We start from the raw sequence: 16,103 nt of genomic DNA on the forward strand, positions 1-16,103 counted from the left end.
TCTTCCTGGCTGGTTTCTAGGTTCTCTTGGGCTAGCTTTCTGAAGCGCAGTGTCTGGTTGTGGAAGGCCAGCATATAGCTGAACACATCCTGGGGGGTTTTCCCGGTGGATTTCTCCCACCCCTCCTTCACCAGAGTGAGAGGTCTTCTAACAGGGTGGCCATACAGAAGCTCAAAGGGACTGAATCCTAAGGACTTCTGAGGCACCTCCCTGTAGGCAAACAACAGGCATGGTAAGAAGACGTCCCACTTACGTCTCATGGGCTCCGCAAGGCCCATAATAATACCTTTCAGGGTTCCGTTGAACTTTTCAACCAACCCATTTCCTTGAGGGTGGTAAGGAGTGGTCAACTTATAAGTTACCCCACACTCCTCCCACAGAGACTTCATGTACCTAGAGATGAAGTTGGTACCCCGGTCGGAGACCACCTCTCTGTGGAACCCCACACAGGAAAAGATCCCCATCAATGCACGGCCCACCACGGGTGCTGTGATTGTCCTGAGAGGGACTGCTTCCGGGTACCGGGTGGCGTGGTCCACCAAGACCAGGATGAAACTGATGCCTAAGGCTGTCTTGGGGTCTAGTGGCCCCATGATATCGATGCCCACCCGCTTGAAAGGGGTGCTCACCACAGGAAAGGGTTGGAGGGGTGCCTTGAACTTCCCTCTGCTCTTCCCACTTGCCTGATAAGTCTGGCAAGTCCTAAAGCATGTCCAGACGTGCTGCTTCATCTGGGGCCAGAAGAAGTGGGTGACAAGCCTTTGGAAAGTCTTGTCTTGCCCCAGATGTCCTGCGAGAGGCACGTCATGAGCCAGACCCCGTAGGAAGTCTTTGAAGTGCTCGGGTGCCACCAGCACACGGGCTACACCGGGCTCAGCGAACTTAGGCTCACTATAAAGTAGGGGTGGGCGGAATTTGCGAAATCCACTTTCGCAAATTATCGCGAAAATGTTTAAAATTATCGCAAACAAGCGGAAATATCGCGAAGATGCGGAATTTTGTTTCCCGCATGTTTGCAAGATTTTCTGCATGGTTGCGGGTCGCCAACTTACCCATGTGGTTGCTCGCGGGCGCGGCCATCTTGTTTTGAGTTGTCTCGCGGTGCATGATCGCGAGAAGAAAGACGTGATCGCGCGACGCATGATGTCACTGCGGGCGCGAACTGTCGCGAGACAGCGCAAATGGCTAAAAACAATCCAACATCTCATGGAGAACGCGACCGGATCAAGAAAACTTGTCGGCGAACGCAGGCATTCAGGTAAGGCGATCGCGCGCGCGCGAGAATGTATTATTTTACAGCGCGAGCAAGAAACAAATTATCGCCAAGCTGCGGAAAGCGGAAATTTTGACATTTTCGCGCTCTCCGCGGAATGCGAAAATGTCAAATTATCGCAATTTCCGCGAACAGAACGAAATTTTCGCCCAGGCCTACTATAAAGCAACCCATCCTCCCAGTAAATGAGATGATCCTTGGCAGCTCCACCTGCTGCCTGGTCTGCAGCCTGCTGCCCCATACCAATGAGGGAGGGGCATTCCTTCTGCGCCCTGCAGCACTCCTCCCTGGAGGGGTCACCCTCTTGCTGCCAATGGGTCAGCCCAGGTAGGTCCCCCAGTTCGGCCACCTGTTCCCCTGTAGGTTCCAGGGCATCCCCCTCAGGTTCTGCTCCTTCCTGGACCGTAGGAACGATAGGGGATGGTTTCCCACGCCCTCTGCTCCTTCTTCTCTGGGCAGGTACCTGGGCCACTGTTTCAGGCTCCAGGTCTGCTGAATCACCCCTACTGGCTGCCATACACACTGAGTGGTCACACAGATCCACTCAGGCAAACCCAACATCTCCATGTGAGCCTGGTGTTCCACCTCCTTCCATGGGGAACTCTCCAGGTCATTACCTAGCAGACAGTCTACAGGCATGGATGGACTCACAACGACCTTCAAGAGACCTGCAACCCCCTTCTTTTTCTAACTTATTGGCCCTGGGGAGCCCAGCCCCCAATTTCTTTTTAAAAATTGAAAAAATTGGGAAGGGGGCCGTGTGGCCCCCCTCCTGAGGCCATAATCTGCCCTGGGGACCCCATCCCTCAGGGCACGGGCCTTTTTTAAAAAATATTTGTTAATTGGAGGAGGTTGCCTTGCCCCCCTCCTGTGGCCACTTATGGCCCCGGGGACCCCATCCCCTGGGGCCGGACCGTTTTTTGTGTGTTTTTTTCTAAATTTACATTTTGGGGAGGGGGGCCACGTGGCCCCCTCCCCGGGCCACCAATAGCCCTGGGGACCCCATCCCCCGGGGCTGGCCCACTCCCTTAGGGAGTCCCCAATCCCCCCACGGTCCAAGCCAGCTCCCCGCATCCTGCTGGAGCCGGCATTGCTTTTCCACATGGGGAGCAGCTAACATGCTGCTCCCCATGTGGAAAAGCAATCTGCTTTGCTATTTGGAAGAGAGAGCAGGTTTCCTGCTCTCTCTTCCAAATAGCAAAGCAGTTTGCAATGACAGGGTGGGAGCCGCGAGGCTCCTGCCCCATCATTGCAAAAGGCTGTGTCCCGGGGGTAGGCACCCCGGAACACTGCAGGAGCCGGCCCTGGGGGGTTGCGGTTCCCAGGGCCATCAAGGGCTCCAGGAGGGGGGCCGCGTGGCCCCCCTCCCACCATTTGGAAAGCCCCCAGGGTGGTGATCCCTGGGGCTTGGGGGTCCATAATAGACCCCCAAATTATAAACTTAGTGCCCCAGGGAGGTGGTGGTCCCCGGGGCATGTGGGGGGGTCAACCCCCCCACACAGGTTCATTTTATTTAAAAAAAAAGCCCCGGGGGGTGGCGGTCCGCGGGGCAGTGGGGGCCATGTGCCCCCAGCTACACAATACATTTTAAGCCCCAGGGGGTGGCGGTCCTCGGGCTTGGGGGGGCATGGATGCCCTCCCATGTTATACTTTAAAGCCCCGGGGGTGGCGGTCCCCATGGCTGTGGGGGGCCGTGAGCCCCCCGCTTTTAATGTCATAAAGCCCAGGGGGGTGGTGGTCCCCAGGGCTTGGGGGGCCTTTGAGCCCCCCCAACCATTTTTTCTAAAGCCCCAGGTGATGGCGGTCCCCGGGGGGGGTATAAATAAAGCGCGGTTCAGGTTTTCTTTCGCAGCGGGATGCACGGATCATACGCGCATCCCGCGATTTAAAAAAAATTATAATATTTTTGTCTTGGGGTTCCTTGTGGGACCCCCTGAGCAGGCCTAGGGGGTCAGGGTGTGTCTACCCTGCCCCCTTTGCGTGTTTTGCGAGGTTTTTTCTTCGGATGGCTGCCAACACTTCCTGACGGCAGAGTGCGCTTAGGCTGCGCGTTAGGGTACGCGGACGCTCCGAGTCCATAGATATATATGTACTTTTAATTTTGATTTTCTCAGGAACTACTGAACGGATTTACACCATTTAAGCAAAAGGCATGCGTCTGAACTGAGGACTACCAATTTGCCAAATTTGGCGTAATTCAACCCCCTTTTTTCTCTGCCTCCACTACATGAATCATCCTGAGACTTTCAGGATAGGAGCGGACCGGAGCTGGCCAAAAGTTTTGAAAATTGCGCGAAGATTCGTCATATATATATCTACCTACTGGCGACCGCCAGTAGGTAATATACACATACATATATATATATAAATGCATATGCATATATATGCATATATATATGTGCATGTAGAGAGAGGTAGAGAGGTAGAGATGTAGAGGTAGAGGTGTAGAGTTAGAGGTGTAGAGTTAGAGAGGTAGAGGTAGAGCAGTAGAGGTAGAGAGGAAGAGGTGTAGAGAGGTAGAGGTGTAGAGAGGTAGAGAGTAGTAGAGAGAGAGGTAGAGAGAGGTAGAGTGTAGAGAGTGAGTAGAAGAGAGTAGTAGAGAGTAGTCGAGAGAGTAGCAGAGAGTGAGTAGTAGAGAGTAGTAGAGTGAGTAGTTGAGAGTGAGTAGTAGAGTGAGTAGTAGAGAGTAGTAGAGAGTGAGTAGTAGAGTGAGTAGTAGTGAGTAGTAGAGAGTGAGTAGTAGAGAGTAGCAGAGAGTGAGTAGTAGAGAGTGAGTAGTAGAGAGTGAGTAGCAGAGAGAGAGAGTAGTAGAGAGCGAGTAGTAGAGTGAGTATTAGAGAGTAGTAGAGAGTAGTAGAGAGTGAATAGTAGAGAGTGAGTAGTAGAGAGTAGTAGAGTAGTAGAGAGTGAGTAGTAGAGAGTAGTAGAGAGTAGTAGAGTGAGTAGTAGAGAGTAATAGAGAGTGAATAGTTGAGACTTGTAGAGAGTGAGTTGTAGAGAGTGAGAAGTAGAGAGAGAGTAGTAGAGAATGAGTAGTAGAGAGTAGTAGAGAGTGAATAGTAGAGAGTAGTAGAGAGTGAGTAGTAGAGAGTGAGTAGTTGAGAGAGAGTAGTAGAGAGTAGTAGAGTAGTATAGAGTGAGTAGTAGAGAGTGAGTAGTAGAGAGTAGTGGAGTAGTAGAGAGTGAGTAGTAGAGAGTGAGTAGTAGAGCGAGTAGCAGAGAGTTAGTAGTAGAGTGAGTAGTAGAGAGTAGTAGAGAGCGAGTAGTAGAGAGCAAGTAGTAGAGAGTGTGTAGTAGAGAGTGAGTAGTAGAGAGTAGTAGAGAGTGAGTAGTAGAGAGAGTAGTAGAGAGTAGTCGAGTAGTAGCGAGTGAGTAGTAGAGTGAATAGTTGATAGCGAGTAGTAGAGAGTGAGTAGTGGAGAGTGAGTAGTAGAGAGTAGTAGAGAGAGAATAGTAGAGAGTGAGTAGTAGAGAGTGAGTAGTAGAGAGTGAGTAGTAGAGCGTAGTAAAGAGTGTATAGTAGAGAGTAGTAGAGTGAGTAGTAGAGAGTTAGTGGTAGAGAGAAGTAGAGAGTAGTAGAGTGAGTAGTAGAGAGTAGTAGAGAGTGAGTAGTAGAGAGAGTATTAGAGAGTAGTAGAGTAGTAGAGAGTGAGTAGTAGAGAGTGAGTAGTAGAGAGAGTAGTAGAGAGTAGTAGAGTAGTAGAGAGTGAGTAGTAGAGAGTGAGTAGTAGAGAGTAGTAGAGTGAGTAGTAGAGAGTGAGTAGTAGCTGATTTGGTTCTCTGGCTCTACAACAGCTCTGCTTTCCTGGTTCTCTGGCTCTAAAGCAACTCTGCTGACCTGGTTCTCTGGCTCTAAAGCAGCTCTGCTGACTTGGTTTTCAGGCTTTAAAGCAGCTCTGCTGACCTGGTTCTCTGGCTCTACAACAGCTCTGCTGACCTGGTTCTCTGGCTCTAAAGCAGCTCTGCTGACCCAGTTCTATGGCTCTAAAGCAGCTCTGCTGACCTGGTTCTCTCCCTCAAAAGCAGCTCTGCTGACCTGGTTCTCTTGCTCTAAAGCAGCTCTACTGACCTGGTTTCACTGGCTCTACCACAGCTCTGCTGACCTGGTTCTCTGGCTCTAGAGCAGCTCTGCTGACCTGGTTCTTAGGCTCTAGAGCAGCTCTGCTGACCTGGTTCTCTGGCTCTAAAGCAGCTCTACTGACCTGGTTCTCTCCCTCTAAAGCAGCTCTGCTGACCTGGTTTCTCTGGCTCTAGAGCAGCTCTGCTGACTTGGTTCTCTGGCTCTAAATCAGCTCTGCTGACCTGTTTCTCTCCCTCTAAAGCAGCTCTTCTGACCTGGTTCTATGGCTCTAAAGCAGCTCTGCTGACTTGGTTCTCTGGCTCTAAAGCAGCTCTGCTGACCCGGTTCTCTGGCTCTGCAACAGCTCTGCTGACCTTGTTCTCTGGCTCTAAAGCAGCTCTGCTGACTCCGTTCTATGACTCTAAAGCAGTTCTGCTGACCTGGTTCTCAGGCTCTAGAGCAGCTCTGCTGACCTGGTCCCTTGGCTCTAAAGCAGCTCTGCTGACCTGGTTCTCTCCCTCTAAAGCAGCTCTGCTGACCTGTTTCTCTCGCTCTAAAGCAGCTCTACTGACCTGGTTTCTCTGGCTCTACCACAGCTCTGCTGACCTGGTTCTATGGCTCTAAAGCAGCTCTGCTGACCTGGTTCTCTGGCTCTAGAGCAGCTCTGCTGACCTGGTTCTCTGGCTCTAAAGCAGCTCTGCTGACCTGGTTCTCTCCCTCTAAATCAACTCTGCTGACCTGGCTCTCTGTCTCTAGACCTGGTTCTATGGCTCTAAAGCAGCTCTGTCATCAGTGATGTCACTGACCATGTCATGAATGATGCAATATGTGACATCATCAGCAGTGCATTGCGGGCGCGCAAGTTATAGTTAGCAGAACTATAACACCCCTGAAACCTATGGTTTTTTCTGTGAATTTCTAAGATTTTTTAAATGCTAATTTCTAACTATAACGTCTCTGAAACCTATGGTTTTTTCAGTGAATTTCAAAGCTTTTTTAAATGCTAATTTCTAACTAAAACGTCTCTGAAACCTATGTTTTTTTTCAGTGAATATATATAGATATATATTTATATATATTCTCAGAAACAAAGGTTACAGGGATGTTTTAGTTAGGCTCAGGTTTCACTTGTACAAAACCAGTGAAATTCACTGTTATAGTTAGTGAGCTAACTATAACTTGCGCCCCCGCAATACACTGCTTCTGACCTCACATATTACAGAACTTATGACATGGTCAGGGACATCACTGAATTTCACTGGTTTTGTACGAGTGTAACCTGAGCTTAACTTGAACATCCCTGTAACCTTTGTTTTTTTCAGTGAATTTCAAAGTTTTTTAAAATTCCATTTCCTAATTATAATGTCCCAGTAACCTTTGTGTTTTTTTCAGTGAGTTTCTAAGGTTTTTTAAATGCTACTTCATAACGCTAATGCCACTGTAATGTTTGTTTTTTTGGTAAATATCTACATTTTTTAAAGTAGTAGTTGTGTTTGTAGAGTGGTGGGGAAAGGGGACGGGCCTCCAACCAGATCTGAGGAATCCTGCTGTGTAGGGCTTTAAGGAAGTACCAGGAGGGCTTCTTGTCCCCCAAGGTCCCTCAGGAGGAAAGTGGACTTCATCCCCCAACCAGTAGTGCGCCATGAGCTGTACTTGCAGACTGGTGGAGAATGAGGGTGTGGCCTCTGAAGACCTCTTAGCATACTGCTGTGTGGGACTTTATGGGAGTAACAGTAGGGGAAGTTAGCCCCCAAGGACTTCTTTGGGGGCCAACTACCCCTCCTGTTACATCCAGTAAGTCCCACACAGCCAGATTTCTTAGAAGTTTTCAGAGGCCACACTCTCTTTCTCCACCACTGTACAAACACACCTCCGGCGCACTACTGGTTGTTGTTGCTGCAGTGTGACAATTAGAGGCAATTGTGACAGCTTTCTGCTGGCTGGTGACGTTCGAGGAGGAGTGGCAGCAGTAACCACAGCAGTATTCATCCATAGGACTGAACACCAGCACCACCACCAGCTGGAGAAAGATCACAGTCTGCAGCACCACTGATGCAGGCACAGCCATCACAACTAAAGGCAAAAGTGCCACATTTGCAAATTCCCTCATGCCCCACACACAGACACTAAAATGCTGCTGCACAACTGCAAGAGTCCTGGGATATGAGGGCACCACATTCAATATCCCAGAAGACATTAAACAGAGATTGGTGCAGAGATCTTTGTGTAACCAGATAGTTTCAGGCTATTAAAGTAAGTAAACTCCAGCAGTTTATCTGCTTCCAGCAGCAATATTAGTCCCATCTCTAATCACAGGTTTGAGGTATAAGACCATTGCTTACAACATCTAGGTCTCAGATTAGTGTTTTATGCGACATTGCCAAACAGATTAATGATGTTGTTGCAGAGACCCTTTTATCAACATATTTAGGGTCTTATTTATGAAGGCCTTGCGACACTTTTGCATCACTGTTGCGCCAGGTTTCATGACTCAGCGGAAGCGTAAACAATGTGCCACATTGTGCCTTATTTACAAGGTGACACATATAGGCACATGCTTCACCTTGTAAAGCTGTGCACCACATTATACCTGTGTTAGGTATAATGTATGCAGGGTGGTTGTTCCAAGGGAAAAAAGGGTCATGGAAGTGATGCAGTGGAATATATGACATTTCACTGTGACACTTCTAGGGCGCCACTGCGTCAAAACCTTACGCCTGCCTCATGACAGGTATAAGGGTGACGCATGCCATAGGCACAGGTCTACCCCATGCATGGCTAGAGTTGCATCATGCTTGCGACACAACTCCAGCAATGCATGACTTTTGCGCCTACAGATACATGAGGATTCCCAACGTATCTGTCATTCCTTGCGACATGGAGTGCTGTACATTAAATGCGGTGCATCCATTGTGATGCAAGGATGGCCCAGTGAAAACTGTTGCCTCGCTGTTAAATCTCAACGATGCAACAGTTTTCACAAATGCGGCCCTCATTCCTTGTTCTAAGGACAATAACTTGTACTGTTGGAATTACCGGTGAGAATTGGTTATTCCACTTCGGGTAATTTCACAACCTCAAATCATGCAATGTGTAATCAGGTCCTTAATGCTTTGAGTTACATTACTTGGTATTGCTTAACAGTAGTGGAAGATGTGAGACATCTTTGAGCATAACTGATGCTCTAGGAAGAAGAAGCAACAGGACAGGTGACAGTGTTGACTCGTAGTGTGTTGGAAAACAAAAGAAAGAGGCAAAGTTAACAAGCTAGAGGGACCCTATACTCACAGCCCTTTCATTGATTTAACAGGATAATATTTCTTTTGTTCATTTTTCCATTACATTGCAATCTTTGGGTAGTAGGTAATGAATATGAATTATCAGTTTTAATTAGTAAGTCAGAATAATAAATAGTACTGGCCAATATGATTGCTAAAATATTCTGGCCTGTTAATGGGAATGCCAATCCCAGAACTCTAAAAAAGGAAGTCATTTAAGCCAAGGGTGGATGGAGATGATAGATATTCAGTGACTCAAAAAGATTAAAAGCGATGCTTATGGTGTTTAACAGATTAACTGCAAACTGGCTGCATTTGCTTTCTTACAAACTTTGGTTGTTATATTTCTTTTTTTCATCAAACGTACCAACCGTTAAGTAATAACACAATGCATTGATCTGCCATCTCTTGAGGCAATTTAGTCTTTTGAAAACTTTTGTATAGAAGACATTTAAAATAACAGAAGTGGAAAAGAGCAACTTGTGGGGATGTAATGAGATTTTCTTGTCAATGAGAATTTAGCATTCCCACAAAATAGAATCAATACTCTTGACTGTATTCAGACATTTAAGGAACTCCCTGTATTGTCAGAGAGTAACAAGATAGTGGCTATTTAAGTGGAAGCATTTTTTTCCTACAGAATCAATCAGCTGATGCTCAATGCCGATCAAGGTCATGTGAAAATCTACTAGATAATCAATGACAGCGGCGCTTATTGTCAAATTAAACTTGTATATGCATTATGTGGGCAGAATGCATAGAACACTTTTCCTACCTGTGGTGGAAAAGAAGAGAAAACAATTGCACTTTTGTACTTGCACTTTCCCTTCAACAAATTGGCCAAAAAAAAGATCTGCAGGTACTCAATTTGGGTTTCTTTATTTTTTATTTTTTATTTTTTTAAAGATTTACAACATCATCAAGTTTATTACACAATTTCTTTAACCTATGAAGACACAACACAAATCAAGGTCTTGAGGTCAGCTGCAATGCAGGGCGTTTTTTTTGTTACTGAACTATTTTGGTGTAACTACAAATTGTGCTGGTATGTAAAAAAACACGACCCATTCAGGGAAGGGCTTTTGTAGCATTTTGACATTACCTGCATATCATCAAAAATAAAAACATAGGGATCATCATGTGCACTTGATCTGCAATGAGAGAGAGACAAACTGGAAAAATATCAGAGCGAAGATTGGGTGAGAAGAAGGAACATGAATATGGGAACCAGGCCAAAATTAAAGGATAGGAAAAGGTATGTAACATTGCCTTGTGCTCTAAAGGCAAGACATTTGAAATAAAGGTTCAATTAGCGAATAAAAACTACTCTAAGCAAATGATAAATTGAGGCCTCTCTGCAAAAATACAAAGAAAAAGGCCTCCTTGGACCAGGCTAAGGGAAGTGAAAGATTTCTGCTGATCACTGGGCCTCGTTGCTATTGTAGTGGAGATTAAGTCCTCGTTCCTCTTGACAGAGAGGAACAAGACATTGTTCATCCTACTGACCGATCAACATAGTTAGTTAAAGAAGAGGGGCTATACTACTCTCAGTAGAAGGTCATGAACTCTTGTTCAGATGAAATAAGTCGTCGTCCTCTCTGTATTTGAAAAGAAGCCTTCATCTCTGTGGTGAGAAGGAAAGCTACCTCACTCCTCCCTTCTTATTGGATGAGGCCTCAAAAGATACAAATCTTCTTAAAAGGGATAAAAGGGAAAGAGGCATCAGTCCATTTGGTACAGAGAAAAAATGCTTCACGTTAAAGGTTAAGAGATTATGCATCATTATGAAGATCATATTTGAACAGCTCTAGATAAAGAAAATGTCCAAAGAGAGTCAGAGACTGAGTGAAACAGCAATTAACTGTCAGGAAGCAGAACTGTCAACGCATGATGCCCCTTCGTTTGTATAATTGTGAATATAGGTAAAGAACTGCAAGCCATCTGTTGGAAGGGATGGTTTTCGTCCAGAGGATGGGGAAGGAATTCTCTCTCTGAACAACGTGGATGCTCACACACGGCATGAAGATGGCAGCCAGGACCCCTCTGTCCTTCAGTCTTGTTCACAATGACAAAATGCAAGTCCATAAAAAAAGCATATTCACATTAACCCGTTTTTCAGCGATGCCGGTCCCTCTCTCGATGTCTCTCATAATAGTCTTCTGGTCGGTCATCAGTGTGCACCCCTTCCCGGTGCCTCCTGCCACTGCTCTCCCGTGAATGGCTGGAAGAGCGATCTCGTGACCGGTGCCTTTTTCTGGAAGATGTGCCTGACTTGGCCTCAATCCCACGCAGGCAGTCCTTCAACGATGACAGCAGAAAACGGCAACGTGCATCATTTGCTACACGCGACTCTTTAATAACAGCAATGGCAGTCTGCAGAGTCTTTGCTGCAGTACTGTACTTCCCTGAACTGGCTCCTGCAACAGCTTTGGAAATGGCGGTGCTAGAGATAGCACGATTTCGGTTCATGATCTCTTCGAACTCTTCTTCAGTCAAGGCATCCCCATGAACATCCATTTCTTTGCTTCCCTGCATATAGGGGTTGTTTGTCGTCTTTTCATATGGACTGGGAGGGCCCTTGGTGTATGGACTGGGAGGACCTTTGTTGAAGGGGTTAGGAGGTGCCTTGTCATAGGGGTTAGGGGGCCTATTGTTATAAGGGTTAGGGGGCCTGTTATTAAATGGGTTGGGGGGACGATTATTAAACAGGTTTGGGGGGGCATTGTCATATGGATTGGAAGGTGGTGCCAATGCTGCGTTCGGTGGAGGGAAAAAAGCAGGGTTAAGATGCAAAGCAGGGGGAACTGCTCCAGGGGGTGGCCCAGTCATGTGTGGAGGAAGCCTGGGAGGAGGAGTCATCATTTGTTGATACTGAAGACCAGGTGGTGGCATTGGACCCCTGTAACCAGCATTCATAGGAGGTGGCGCACGTGGAGGCATTGGCATAGGGAGGTTCATGACAGAATGGGGTACACTTTAGGGGTGGCTGCTGTCTGGCCGATGGGTGGGGTAATGCCATCCATGGAATCTTTAGCTCTTGGAGGGATCCGTTTCCTTGACATACTCTCAAAGAACGACAAGTTCTGCTTGTTAGCCATACGAACGTCCAGTGGATCTCCATGTATGTTCCGGCTGCCCAGATGGGCTATAAGCTGGGAAGCTGAGGATTCAGAGGCTACTATGATCTCAGCGTACCCTTTAGACTGGCCATTTGATCTGTTCTCTGCAAACTTCAGCTCTATGAGGTCACGAACTCCCACAGAGCGAATAATCGTTTCCAGCTGCTGATCCGTGGTCCACCAGGCAAAATTGCCCACATAGACAGATGCTCGCCCTTTCCGCGCAGCATTGTTGGAGAAGTTGGAGCCCCATGACTGGTCAGTGGATTTGGTTGCGGAACTGTCACCCATTGCGGCAGTACCAGAGGATGGTGTAGAGGCTGGTCGTGGGGATTGAGAAACCCTTCGGGACCCCTGCTGCTCCTCAAGTGGGGCTACTGTGGCTGCTAAAACATCATCATAGAGGTCCACCTGCTCTGCAGCAAACTCTGTATCCTGAATAAACTCTTCTTCCGCATAAATATCAATGAGGTCCAATCCATCCACCATGCTTCTGGGAGCGTGATCTGAAGAAATCTTAAGGGAATGTAGCCAGACCTTATTGTGAGCACCTTGCACCCTTAGCGACGATCTATTTAGTTCGGGCAATCCGTCTCACCGGTTCTTCATCATGCATTAAGATTTGCTCCATCCCATCACCTTTCCTCATACTTACATTCGCCGCCGCGCGAATCGGCCACGCACGGAACTTCCGCTCAATTCAGCCCCTCCAATTTGGGTTTCTTATATGCAATTAATCAATGCATACTAAGCCTGTAAGTGAACTTACAATTTATTTAACCCCCCACGTAATTTTTCTTGCCAGATTAGCTCTGGGAAATGAAACATAGTGCATTATAAGCACAACCTCTTTAAGCACTGTAAATGTCTCTGCTTCTCCCATGGCTAATTTGGGTACACAGGCTGACATCAGCAGGAAGTACAATCAAGGCATGTGGGAGTCAATATTTTCTAAATCGACTTATCCATTCACATACATCTAATAAATCCAAAGTGTTGGCTTCGAACTGGAAGCACAATACCTGTGATTGAGGCCTCACCCTCTGCACCCTGTACAGAATATGTATCCAGAATATGACTATTTTAACCCCTGTTTTTCGTTTTTCACTTTACCTGTATTGCACAACAGCACTGAGATACCCCAGATGGGGTGATTTGTTGCACCATATCAAGTTATATAACAAAACATACCAAAGTAACAGAATCGATAGTTTTGGAACATTGACTGGGGAATAGTTCATGTACACACAGAAAGGGCCAGAGGAGATTTAAAGACCAGCGAGGGTAAACTTCCCTATTCTAATACCAAAACACACAAGAACCATCAGGTCTATAACAAATACCTGGGGGACAAAAGAAGTGCTGGCAATGAAGAAGGTGTCCCTTCTTCATAGCCAGCACTTTTTTGTCCCCCAGGTATTTGTTATAGGCCGGGTGGTTCTTGTGTGTTTTGGGGAATAGTTCACCCAGTATGCATGCTGCACTAACTGGACAATGGATTTGGAAACTTTCAATAAGTTCATTTGTGGATTGTGAATGTGAGGTCACCATTGGAAGCTGGGTCTTCCAATAGCTAACCAAAATTGCACCAGGAATGTTTATTATTTATTATATTCATATATGTATTCATGATTTGCTTAAATTGCTACTCTTGCCCCAGGAGGTGGTGTCACTGTATTGAACATTTAACAAACCACAAGAGTGTTGATGCATAGACATATAAAACAGAGGAGAATTAACTGTTAGATAATGTGAAATACCAAGTTCTGCTGAAGGGTGAAAAAAGAATAAGAGAAAAGGAGGGGGGGTCAGAGACAGAGTGGGGTGGATAAAATATCTAGGGGAAAAATCAACTTGACCGTAAGCTGTTGGTGACGATCCGGAGAGAGGGAAAGATCAGTGATATACTATTAGGATTCAATAATACGGTTTTTAGTTTTTTTTAGGAACTTGGAAAATGTTTTCTTGACCTGTCCATTCCAGAGGGGGCAGATCCAGAGAAAGAGTTAGCTGGTGCTAATTGGGATATTATTATTTTTGATTGTCATTAAAGAACCTCTTTGCTTCTGGGGTTTTTGTCAATTTCAAATATCCATGGGGGTGTGGCTTGCACACTGAGGAGGATTTCAGCTGGCTAATAGGCTCTGCACTGTGCTGAAGGCCTTTATATCTGGTGTTCCACACATCCTGTCTTTCCTTTTATCAGAGGCGAGTTAAACATTTCTGATGGTGTTGCAGTGAACTCCAGCCATTTGTGGCATTTCCTATCTTCCATCCGGCCACAGCGTTTAATGTTTTCACGGCCATGTCTTTCTCTCACAGACGTTGCAGTTATTTTATTACACCGGAAACTTCATTTCATTGTGCCTCAAACATCTAGGGTATTGAATACACACACATTTTCATCACAAATGGCATTTTACTAACTATTTTTACAAAAAGGTCCTCAGAAGGCTTTTTCTTATCTTCCTACTTTGTGACTCACTTACATTTTGGATTGCCTGCTTTGGAATACCTGCTGTATTGCCTGTGACTTGGTGGCCTACAATACTGCACCTTAAATGTTTCCTTTTCATGACAAACTACTTTTGTTTTATCTGCTCTGTATTTCTTTATTTACATGGGGAACACACAAAAACTAAAAGTGAATTACAAGTTCTCTTGTGCTACCATGGCTGCTCATTTCTCAAATGACGTCAGGCATTCATCCATACCTAAACTCACTAATACAATAAAACCAAAACCAGTTGGCTCATCAAAAAGACTTAAGCATGATCCACCACCTCCTGATAAAAGCTCTTCACCTATCTCTATGGAGATTTTGCTTGAAGAAATATGCACTCTTCATCCCTTTGTAGAGAAAACGAATACCAGAATGCAAGCTTTTGGATGCAAAGTGGTCTACTATGGACTCCCGTTTTACAGAAGTTGATCAACGTATTAATGACCTTTGGGATGAAACCATGAAAATATATTCTATGCAGAAAGAAATTCAATCTCTTCAAAGGCATGCTGAGGATTTGGAGAACAGAAATCAATGTAATAATCTTCTCATTTATGGCCTCCCAGAGGAGGTTGTGGGCAGTGATCTGGTCTAGTTTTTTCACTGCCTCATTGCCACAACCTTTGGATTTGCCAAAGTCTGGGGTCCTTAATATTCAGAGTGCCCGGATACTTAGTCATAGATCTTCTACAACTACTTTTTCTCACAAACCCAGAGGAATTCTTATTTTATTCCTGGAATATACTGATCTCTTCAAGGTCTTGCAAGCGGCTAAATCTAAAAAACAACTTATTTGGTCTGGTTCCAAACCTTTCTTTTCACAGGATGTTGCAAGACCAACAGCAGACAGAAATAAGGAACTTATTGCTCTTCGTCTGGCATTGCGATCCTGGGGAGGCATAAAATTGTGGCGCTACCTCAGATTTACGATTTTTGTAAATCTTGGGCAGTGTCAAAGGCCATGGATGTTGCTGGGAAAGCCCCCTGCAACTTCCAATGCGCACCCCTTTAATTCAGAACACTGCGTTAAAGGGACTGATATTAATCAGGCAGCATTAAGCCCAAAAAAGTGGCTTAATGCTATATGATAAAACTCACGCAGGCTTCTGTGCCATGGAACATCACATAAAGTGATGTTCCAGAGGCACAAGGAGTCTCATAAATGAGGCCCTGAGCCTTTATCAGGAGCCAAACGTCTTTCAGAAAGGCCAAGCGGAAAGGGCGGAATAATGCAGAATATTCGATAGCCAGCCTGAGAGAAGCACACTCCCCACAGCACCAAAAGCCACTTCTCATCAGCATTAAGGACATCCCAGTGTAAGGATACTCTGTGGGCACCTTTCTTAGTCTCCCCGTATCCCGAGTCCTGATAGTCCATGGGGGTTCATTCACTGAGCAGGCTTCCAGACTCCTGACCCCTTGCCCAAACCAGACATGGCTCTAATGCAGGTAATACTATTACCAGCATGAGAAAAACACCAGACGTGGTGCCAGCGGGCTGGTTTTGTGTTCACATTGGGACAGGGGGCCTGAGCCTTTCCTCCACCTGGCTGTGCAACACAGCTCGGGTTGGAGAAATGTAAATGTTGGTTTGGGCATCCTAAGTGCCCACCACTTCTCCTCCTCTTGCTGCAGCTGCTGCTGTCTGTCAGTATGGCCCAAACCCCGTCCCACTTGGCTCAGTTGGCTCACTGGCACCTTCAGGAAAAAAATACAATGATAATAAAACAGTTTTACTATCATTTTAGTTATTATGCTTGAATTTGCAGTGGTACAATGCTTGTCTGCCATAAGGGAAGAGCCACTGCTGTCTGTACAGCCCCAATTCCTTTGGGATTCAGTTAAAGCTGCAGCATGGGGCCTTAATATT

The 16,103-nt window shown here is 46.1% G+C and overlaps 1 pseudogene across 1 annotated transcript; it reads right to left on the reverse strand.

The window, feature by feature from the left end:
- Positions 1–10,439: 10,439 nt before the first annotated feature.
- On the reverse strand, positions 10,440–12,439 carry LOC146785052 (cleavage and polyadenylation specificity factor subunit 7 pseudogene; annotated as a pseudogene). Its single transcript, XR_014970457.1, has 2 exons — positions 12,386–12,439; positions 10,440–12,267 (listed from the first exon to the last, which is right to left on the reverse strand). The product of XR_014970457.1 is annotated as a cleavage and polyadenylation specificity factor subunit 7 pseudogene (transcript).
- Positions 12,440–16,103: the final 3,664 nt, after the last annotated feature.

Source organism: Triturus cristatus, chromosome 11 (assembly GCF_964204655.1).
Source record: "Triturus cristatus chromosome 11, aTriCri1.1, whole genome shotgun sequence".
NCBI classification, from domain to species: Eukaryota; Metazoa; Chordata; class Amphibia; order Caudata; family Salamandridae; genus Triturus; species Triturus cristatus.